Source organism: Pogona vitticeps, chromosome 3, assembly GCF_051106095.1.
Source record: "Pogona vitticeps strain Pit_001003342236 chromosome 3, PviZW2.1, whole genome shotgun sequence".
In the NCBI taxonomy this organism is placed as follows: Eukaryota; Metazoa; Chordata; class Lepidosauria; order Squamata; family Agamidae; genus Pogona; species Pogona vitticeps.
In genome coordinates, this window is record NC_135785.1 from 185,207,507 (window position 1) to 185,217,739 (window position 10,233).

A 10,233-nucleotide genomic window follows, 5' to 3' on the forward strand; every position below is an offset into this window, starting at 1 on the left:
ATGAAGAGGATGTTTGGCTCGGCCAAGAATCGTCCCTCCAAATATCACTGCAATTTCTAGATGGTATAGTGAGTGAGCTCCTTTTTTATTTCCTTCGTATTGGAACACCTAGTGATTCTTAACATGAGCATAGTTCTCACATTACATTTTGCCATGGTAAAGTCATCACAAAATTTCCTATAGTATTTGTATGGCCAACCCTTCTTTCCCCCTCCCTTCTGAATTATCAAGGGTATTACAGTGTGCTATTTATTACATCCTGAAACCCTTGCTATCACAGGGCATAAGCCAATGCCCACTTTACGTTTCATGATCTACATAAACATCCAAACATAAAGTAGATGTGCCTGCAATGAATATTCATTGATTTTGACACATGTACATTTAACCAGCCATTCTTTTTGATTAATGCAAAGAAAAGGGTTGTCTGATTTTTTTTGTATTGAAATTTCTGTATTTTGCTTTTACTACAAAAAGTGCAAATTTAATTATATGTATGGATGGTACTCTGAAGTGACATGAAATACTGTATGTTCACCTCTTATGTAGGTGGGTGATCTTTCCATTGCTCACCCTAGGGTTACAATCCCTAGAACAGTGGTTCCCAACATTGGGTCCCCTACAACTCTCAGAAACCTTCGCCAGCACAGCTGGTGATGAAGGCTTCTGGGAGTTTTAGTTCAAGACCATCTGGGGACCCAAGGTTGGGAACCACTGCTCTAAAACCAGTGCTCTGACATAATGAAGTCTGATAGCAGAGACAACAGTAGAGGTTGGAAGATGAGAGAACACAATGGAGGATAGATGGCACAAAAGAAGCAATCAAAACAGCAGAGGGTGGATGGGAGAAGAAGAGAGGAGAAGGAGCAATCAAGCCAGCGGAGAATGGAGAGGAGAGTGGAATGGAGAAAATTATAGATAAGGTTGGCAATGAGAGATGGTGATCAGCAATACATGGAATCCTGGAAATAAGCATCCTTGCAAAATGTAAGGCTTGCAAATTGTCCAGGAACCAAAGCTAAAATAGGTTTTGACAAACAATGTCTTGCTTTCCAACCATTATCCAGGAACTAATTAGGTCACAAGGGCATGGGTCTGCTACACAAGTTTACACCCTTAAACCTGGACTGTCCTTTGAATCTCCAGTTTGGTGGCAATCAAGACATCTATATCGGCTTCCTCCAGTGTTTTGTCATCTTTTTTCTCCTTTGTCCCTGCCCACCCATAAAGTTTGCTTCAGTCATTTTTCCTTTTCAGCCTAACCTAGCCTAACTTAATCTCAAAGGTTTGTTGTGAGAATAATTGGAAAGTGTGTGAGCGAACCATCTATGTTACAATAAAGTAATACATGAGGTACAAGTAACAGGCCTTCATACAACAGTTACAACAGAGGGATTGAAACTACAGAAACCTCAGTTCCCTTAGTTCCTACAGGACTTCAAAACACGCATCTGGATTGCCAGGGGTCCACAATGTAAAATGAGAGGCCTAATTGGGAATCCATAGCCAAAGATAAAATGTAAAATGAGACATAGTCTCCCAGCAGCTCACCAAGCAAAGTCTACATGCTTTAGCACCTCTAGAATTAATGTGAGAAATATACCTTACTGGCTTGAGATAAAAAGGGAAGTCTCAAACCTCTTGATAAACAGGATTATGTTGGATCATGCAATTGACTTTCATTAAATCAGTTCAGGCTCCCACTAGGAGACTTAGGAATTTTATTTCAATGTAGCTTGTTGACTTAAGTTGGGTTTATCCTATTCCCAAATATTCCTGTTCCAAACCACTTTAATCTTGTTTTTATTAAAGCAATTCAAATATGGCTACCACTACCCCATAAGACAACTCTTATAAGGATTTGTGTTTTCTTAAATAATTCTGCCTCTCATATTTAATTTGAAACGGAGCAGGAGTTTATGCAGGAGTTTGTTGGGAGAGGGCCTGCCTGGAAACTTTAAAATACATGTATCTTTTTCCTTTGTGTATGTTGCTTTGAGAGTGCATGGTCTTTCCTTAGGTTTCAAAAATACTTTTTAAAAATACTATGCTTTACTACTAACAGATAACTGTACAATTCTAAGGACCAAGGAAACTGAGTGTTCTTTCTTTATTTAACTGATTAAATACCCACAGAAGTCAGTATACATAGAGGGGGAAGCTAATATTCCTTTTGTCCTGTCCTCTCGTCTATAGCTTTCTTTCCAGTAGATTATATGCTCAGGTTACTTCCTTTTTCCCAGTGGTTCTCAAACATTTTTGGAAGCACATAGTTTGGGAACCACTGCTTTTGCTCCTCTTCCTCCAATCTTTGTAGCTGTAGCCAGTGGAGGGCATTGACACTCAATATTAGGTAAAAGGGAGATAAAAGAGCAAAGAGAGAGAGAGAGAGAGATGTTGTGGTGATGGGCTATTTAAAAGTATGATGCTTGAATTGGGCGGGCATAAAAATGGTGATATAAACACCGTGGTGATGGTGCGAGTTAAACCGCAGAAGCCTCTGTGCTGTAAGGTCTGTAGATCTGCAGCTGTAAGATCGAATCCACGTGACAGAGTGAGCACCCGTTGCTTGTTCCAGCTCCCGCCAACCTAGCGGTTCGAAAGCATGCAAAAATGCGAGTAGATAAATAGGGACCACCTTGGTGGGAAGGTAACAGCATTCTGTGTCTATGTTGCACTGGCCATGTGGCCACGGAAGATTGTCTTTGGACAAACGCTGGCTCTATGGCTTGGAAACGGGGATGAGCACCGCCCCCTAGGGTCAGACATGACTGGACAAAAATTGTCAGGGGGAACCTTTACCTTTACCCGATATACTATATATATTGTTTTTATGACCTTTTAAAAAAAATAGGAGTAAAACTTGAGAAACATTTGAGAGTGCTGACTGTAACCTGAGGGAGTCACTTTGTTTCTTCAGATCTCCATATAGGGGGCCAAATCTCCAGGTGAAAAGTACTCCAGGAGAAACTTTTTTTGTCAGTGAGGTAGCTCTTAAGCCTGGGCACCCATTTCCTCCTATTTTCAAACAGGCCGTAGCTGTCAGCAGCAGAGTACAAGCTCGGTCTGGGTCTACAAGCTCATATGACTTCAATTACAGTCCCAACAGACTAATACCTGGTGTTCAAGAAGCAGCCTAGCTAAGTAGAAAGAAGCCCATAACCAGAAGGTTTTTATTTACTTTATTATTAGTTACATTTCTGGCATAGATGGCTCCCCAACACTCTACTTTTATCTTCTTTGCAAGGTAGATGAGGCAAAGAGAGAGTGACTAGCCCAAGGTCCCCCAGTAGGGACCAGAAGTCAGAATTCACAGTTCCCACCCTCACATTCTAACCATAGCACCATGCCAGCTGTCTAGACTGGTTGGCCATCGGGTAATGGAAACATCAACTATGAACACAATGTGGTGGTTTGGAATAGCTGCAATCTGCACTGGTGGAAGGAGCACCCATGTTGATAAAATCACAGATCTTCAAAGTATGAAGGCATACAGAATGCAGAGAGACACGGGCTACACAGTAGTGCTTTACAGAACTCATAATTTGTTTACAGGAATTCAGATTGAACAGCATGAGGTCAAAACTAAAAGATCCCCAGTGTGCAGCAAAGAAGATGAGAGGTGAGGAAGCACAGCCCAAAATCTATATTGTAGACAGATTCTAGTAAGCACACAAGTGTAAGAGTTGAATCAAAGATATTTTTAAGTGCAAGGAGCGGGCAGTTCTGTGACAATAGCTCTATTCACGTGTTTTATAAAGAAATTACAGCAAACTAGGTGGAAAAAGACACATAAGGAAGGTTCTTAATAATACAAGGTAAACTAAGGGGAGAAGAGTGCACCTTAATGAATATATATGCATCTAATGAGACACAGGAGGAATTCTTTATAAATATATTAAGTAGATTGGACAAACTAAGGAAATGATTTGTTGTATTAGCAGGAGACTTCAATATGACTATGGATATTCTAAAAGATAAGTCTAAAGTACTGTACAGAAAGTGGATAAACAAAATAAAGGTAATATACAATTTAATCACAAATGCAGACTTAAAAGATGTGTGGAGAGAATTAAAAGGTGATGAAAGAAGATACTCATTGGTGCACAAAACCTATACAAGAATAGTAAATATTCATATCCAAATAACTATTATCAAGGGTAAATAATTAAAATATTGAATTTATTCAAATTTCAGATCATGCCAAGGTAAACTGTGACTATAAAGAAGCACATAGATGGAAGATAGATACAAATATTTATAAATACCAAATGTTATAGAAGGGTTTCAAAGAAATTTAGAAGAGAATTGGGAGATAAAAATGCCATGAAGTCTGTGGCCAGAGGTTTCCAACAAAGGAAAATAATTGAGGAGCTAGAAGACAACATTAAGAAGTTAGAAAAAGAAGTTATACAGTATATCATAAAAGTGAGTACACCCCCTCACCTTTCATAAATATTTTACTATATCTTTTCATGTGACAACACTGAAGAAATGACACTTGGCTACAATGTAAAGCAGTGAGTATACAGCTTGTATAACACTGTAAATGTACTGTCCCCTCAAAATAACACAATACACAGCCATTAATGTCTAAACCGCTGGCAACAAAAGTGAGTACACCCCTAAGTGGCAATGTCCAAATTGGGCACAAAGTGTCAATATTTTGTGTGGCCACCATTATTTTCCAGCACTGCCTTAACCCTCTTGGGCACAGAGTTCACCAGAGCTTCGCAGGCTGCCACTGGAGTCCTCTTTTACTCTTTCATGATGACATCACAGAGCTGGTGGATATTAGAGACCTTGCACACCTCCACCTTCCATTTCAGGATACCCACAGATGCTCAATAGGGTTTAGATCTGGAGACATGCTTGGCCAGTCCATCACCTTTACCCTCAGCTTCTTTAGCAAGGCCACAGTTGTTTGGGAGGTGTATTTGGAGCTGTTATCATGTCCTGTGGCCCAGTCTTCAAAGGGAGGGGATCATGCTCTGCTTCAGTATGTCACAGTACATGTTGGCATTCATTGTTCTCTCAATGAACTATAACTCCCCAGTGCCATCAGCACTCATGCAGCCCCGGACCATGACACTCCCATCACCATGCTTGACCGTAGGCACGACACATTTGTCTTTGTACTCTTCACCTGGTTTCTACCACACACGCTTGACACCATCTGAACCAAATAGGCTTATCTTGGTTTCATTGGACCACAGGACATGGTTCCAGAAATCCACGTCCTTAGTCTGCTTGTCTGCAGCAAACCATATGCAGGCTTTCTTGTGCATCATCTTTAGATTCCGCATCGACTTCAAAGTGTTGATGCTCACGTACAAAGCCCTAAACGGTTTAGGGCCTCGATACTTGGCGGAACGCCTTCTACCACCAAGATCTACCCATGTCACTCACGCGAGCCAGGAGGTGAGGCTGAGGAGCCTAACGCCGAGGGAGGCCCGGAAGGAAAAGACAAGAAATTGGGCCTTCTCGGCGGTGGCTCCTCGCCTCTGGAACAACCTTCCCCCTGATATTCGTGCGGCCCCCTCACTGGGTATTTTCAAAAAGCAATTAAAAACATTGATGTTTCGGCAGGCCTAGTTAATTCCTGATCCCCTCCTCTTTTCTTTCCTAATGTTTAACCCAATTGTCGAAAGTTTTCTTTTATGTAATTTTGTTGTTTTTATTGTTGCATCCCTCGCTGTAAGCCGCCTAGAGTGGTCTATTGACTAGATAGGCGGGATATAAATAAAATAAATAAATAAATAAAATAAATAAGAGGCTTCCTTCTGGAATGACAGCCCTGGATACCAATTTGATGCAGTGTGCAGCGTATGGCCTGAGCACTGACAGGCTGATTCCCCCAACCCTTCAACCTCTGCAGCAATGCTGGCAGCACTCATACGTCTATTTCCTAAAGCCAATGTCTGGATATGACGCTGAGCATGGGCACCCAGCTTCTTTGGTTGACCATGGCGAGGCCTGTTCTGAGTGGAACCTGTCCTGTTAAAATGCTGTATGGTCTTAGCCACCATTCTGCAGCTCAGTTTCAGGGTTTTGGCAATCTTCTTATAGCCTAGGTCATCTTTATAGCGCCTCAGATAGTTCATTACCAGAGGTACCATGTGGAACTTCCAATGACCTATCTGAGAGAGTGAGAGAGATAAAACCTGCTTCCCCTTCACACCTGAGACTTGTGACACTAATGGGTCTCATGACACCAGGGAGGGAAAATGGCTACTTGGGCCCAGTTTGGACATTGTCACTTAAATATTTATGAAATGTGAGGGGGTGCACTCACTTCTGTGATATACTGTAATAAGTAGAGAAAAGAAGATAACGGTGGAACAACAAGCTAAAAGAAAGGAACTAGAAGGGATTCATATGGAAAAGGTCTAGAGAGATGCAATATATTTAAATAGGAAATATCTTGAATTTGAAGCTTCTGGCTAAAGCATCCCAGATTTTTAAAAAGTAAGAGTAATATAGGGGTTATTAAAAACCAGAATGGGGATAGATGTAATAAAATGAACGAAAAACTAGAAGCTTTTCGAACATTTTATAAAGACTTATATACAAGTAAGAAAGCTTCCATAGGAAAGACTGAAGGATATATGAAAAAGAACTTTAAGAAAGTACTAACAGATGAAGATAGAGAAATAATGGAGAGAACAATTACTGAGGAAGAGATATAAGTTATTATAAACAAGTTAAAGGTAGGGAAGACACCTAGCATAGATGGATTAGGCCCAAAATATTATAAAAATATTATGAAAAAAATCCTTATTCCAATATTAAATGATTTATACAATGGTATATTGAATGGATATGAAATTCCTCAGTCCTGGAAGGAATCCCTAATACTTTTAATTTTAAAACCAGATAAAAACATGGAATCTTATAGGTCGATTTCACTGATAAATCAAGATGCTAAAATATTCATGACAATTCCGGCATCAAGACTGAATAATTTCATTGGGAAATACATTGAGAAAGACCAACATGTATTTTTACGAGGTAGACAGATGTCAGATACAATGAGAAAGGTTCTTAAATTGATGTACCTGGCAAAATGTAAAGTAGGAGTGACATCCCTAGATATCTTTAAAGCTTTTGATTCAGTTGAATGGGATGCATTAAAAATCTTGATCAAGCAGATAGGATTTAGGATTCAGTTTAGACAAATAATTAAAAAACTATACTCCCAGAAGTCTGCAATAATAATAATAAATGATGGTATGACTGAATCAATATTCCTAGGCTGAGGAATGACACAAGGTTGCCCCTTATCTCCAATCCTATTTACATTGGTAATAGAAGGGCTGGCAGAAATAATCAGAAATGATTGGTAAATTAATGATGTAGATACTATAAAGGATGACAACATAAACTTGTTTGCAGACAATACATTATTAATAATTAAAAATCCAAAAGAAACATTGCACTGTTTTTTTAAGGTAATTGGAAAAATTATTGGATGCAATATTCAGATATTGCCAAGTATTGCCCTCCTGAATATGATTAAGAGTGACCATTTGAAAAAAGACCAGAGTTAGTAGTTATAATGGTTACCGTAGCAAGATTAATATTAGCAAAGAATTGGAAAAATGACAAACGATTTAAGATTGAAGAGAGAAAAAAATGTGAAGTTTAGCAATTAACGATACATTAATATGCAAAATGAAAATAAAGAGAGGAATGGTAAAAGCTAATGATTTCAAAGATGTTTGGAATTTATACTTGGAATATGTCTTTTCGAAGGGGAAAGGTTATATGCAGCAGAAGAATCCATGTATTTTTGGAGTGAAATGGGATGAAAAGGGGTACAAATTGATATTGTTGGTTACCTAGTCCTAATGTTGAAGGTGGCACAGGTGGGGAAGGTTTAATTTCTATTGTGTGTAGTTTTTACTGAATATGTAGTTTAAGTTAGTTTTATTATTTGTTATTTTCCTTTAATAAAATCTAAATAAAAGAAAAAAGAAATGAAATGACAGCAAATATTTCATGTGTAGGGCTAAATCCATGGAGATGCCTCCATGCCATTGGGAATCCCAACTTTTCAGACCCCTTCTGTCATTGCCCTGAATGAAAAAATGTGAGTGTTTGAAGGACGCTATATCAGAGTAGCCTCTTCTGATGAAGCAAACCCCACTTCTGCTAGAACTGGGATTCTAGCTTGCATGGGGAGGTTACCTTGACAGAGCAATCTCCTATTCCTAGATGTGTTTCTCTGTTCAGTGTGACAAGCAGTTGGGGTTATTGCCCTTTTCTTTTGCCTCTCTGTAGCACACATGAGTATAGGCTATTAAGGCGGTCAAGCACCTGATGTATTTTTTTGCGCTAAAAAGAGGTGTAAGTGTGACATCTTTAAGATGAGCAGATTTATTGAAGCATGAACTTTCATGGATTTCAATCCACTTCTTCAGATGCATGAAGTATAATGTGAGAGCCTCAGGCGTACCTGCATGGCCCACATGGTTCTGGAGCTGTTTTGGAAGAGGTAGCTGCCTTAGTCTGTGGAAGCACATCAGGCAAAATGTCCAAGTGAGCTCACATTAAAATATAATAATTAGTCTCTAAGCTGCCACATTTTTGTCTTTGACTTTTGCTTTGCTTTGTCTTTTTCTTTGGATTTTGCCTGCTATGGTTCTGGAGGTGGAATCAGAATAAAATGGGATACAGGAATTTCCATTGCTATTATTAATATTGAAAAGAAACTTTCAAAGGGCTGGTTTGTATAAACATCCTGTCGATAAGTAAGGTAGTTAACTAATCATAAGCCTCTATAAACGAATACATGGTTCTACCAGGACCTTCTCCCCTCACCCCCTACCCTTCCATTTTGGGCATGCTAAAACAAGACTAACAAAGCAGCTTCTCCGAATGCTGCATAAAAACAGATGCATTCAACATGTCTTTAAATGATATCAGCCATCTCTTTCTCTCTCCCATACAGGCCATAGGAATCTTTAACTGTGCTGGGATGCAAATTGACTTGATCCATCCTGTAACTGAAAGACGGTGTGGCAGTTATGTGATGTATTTACCAGATGCTGGGATGCACTGAAAATATAACATGTGAGTGTCTTGTCTTGTTGTGAAAGCACACCCTGTAGATTACTAGCGAATTCACACCTTAAAATGGATGGGGTGCAAATGTGACTGAAGAGCTGAAATGGTTTGATGATTGGCTTCATTAGGAGCCTAACAAGCAGTTCAGCCTGCATTTAGGGCGAAGTGTTTCATTCCGTTTTTGGCACCTTAGCTGTGCCATTTAATGTGGATTGCATCTGCATCCTATCCTTTTCCCCCACAAAGCTACAATTTAAGCTTCGCAAAAACGCTGTGAGGTTTGGCAGAGAGGCAGGGATATTTTCAAGGCTGTACCGTTTGCTTTATAGTTGCAAGATGCTCTGAACCCAGGTCTGCCCTATTTTCCAAGGCTCTAGTCAGTAAGCTGTAGCTGACCCTGCACGCTATGCAATTAACACTGCAGTTACCCAGCCCCTCCCTTTTTTTTGTTTTCTTGCTTTTCTACCTCCAGTTGAATCATGGGGACGTATGTCTGTTGGCCCAGAGTCAGCCCACACCCCAGAATGCCAAGGAGGGTCATGAGAACCAGTTCACATTTAAACTTCAGTTCCAGACAGAGCCTATAATCTGTGAACTGCTTACATGAAAGTCACCTCATGAAAAAAAAAAGTGCCTTTGAAGTCTTGCTGGGACAACTCCATGGCTTCTCCAGAATGAGAGGTTTGTGGATTTCATTTGAAACCAGATTTATTGCCTCCCGGCTGGGCCTCTTCAGAGATGGGAAATTTGCAATATCCAGAGGACTTAATTGCTTCCCAATACTTTTACAATTGCTTAGGTTTCATGAGAGGTAATGGTGCCTTATAGCACCAGATGAAGGATTTCAGCCCCCCCGCTAACCCCTCGCCTGATGTTTATACCTAAATACTTTCTTCCTAACATGCAGAAGCAGATCTCTGCTCTTGCACAATAAGACACTCAACGTGGGGCTAAAAGCTTCTAGCTAATAAACAGAACAGACACCCGTCGGCTGTGAGGAATCCTCCCCTTCTGCTGACCACCCTCAACTGGGCTCCCATTTTAAGGGGGTACAAAGGGTATGACCCCACCAGAGTGTGGAAGTAATTAGTTAGAAATGACTATGTAAAATTAACTTTCCTTTTTTTTTCAAACAGCTAAGGCATAACTTCATTACATGATAAT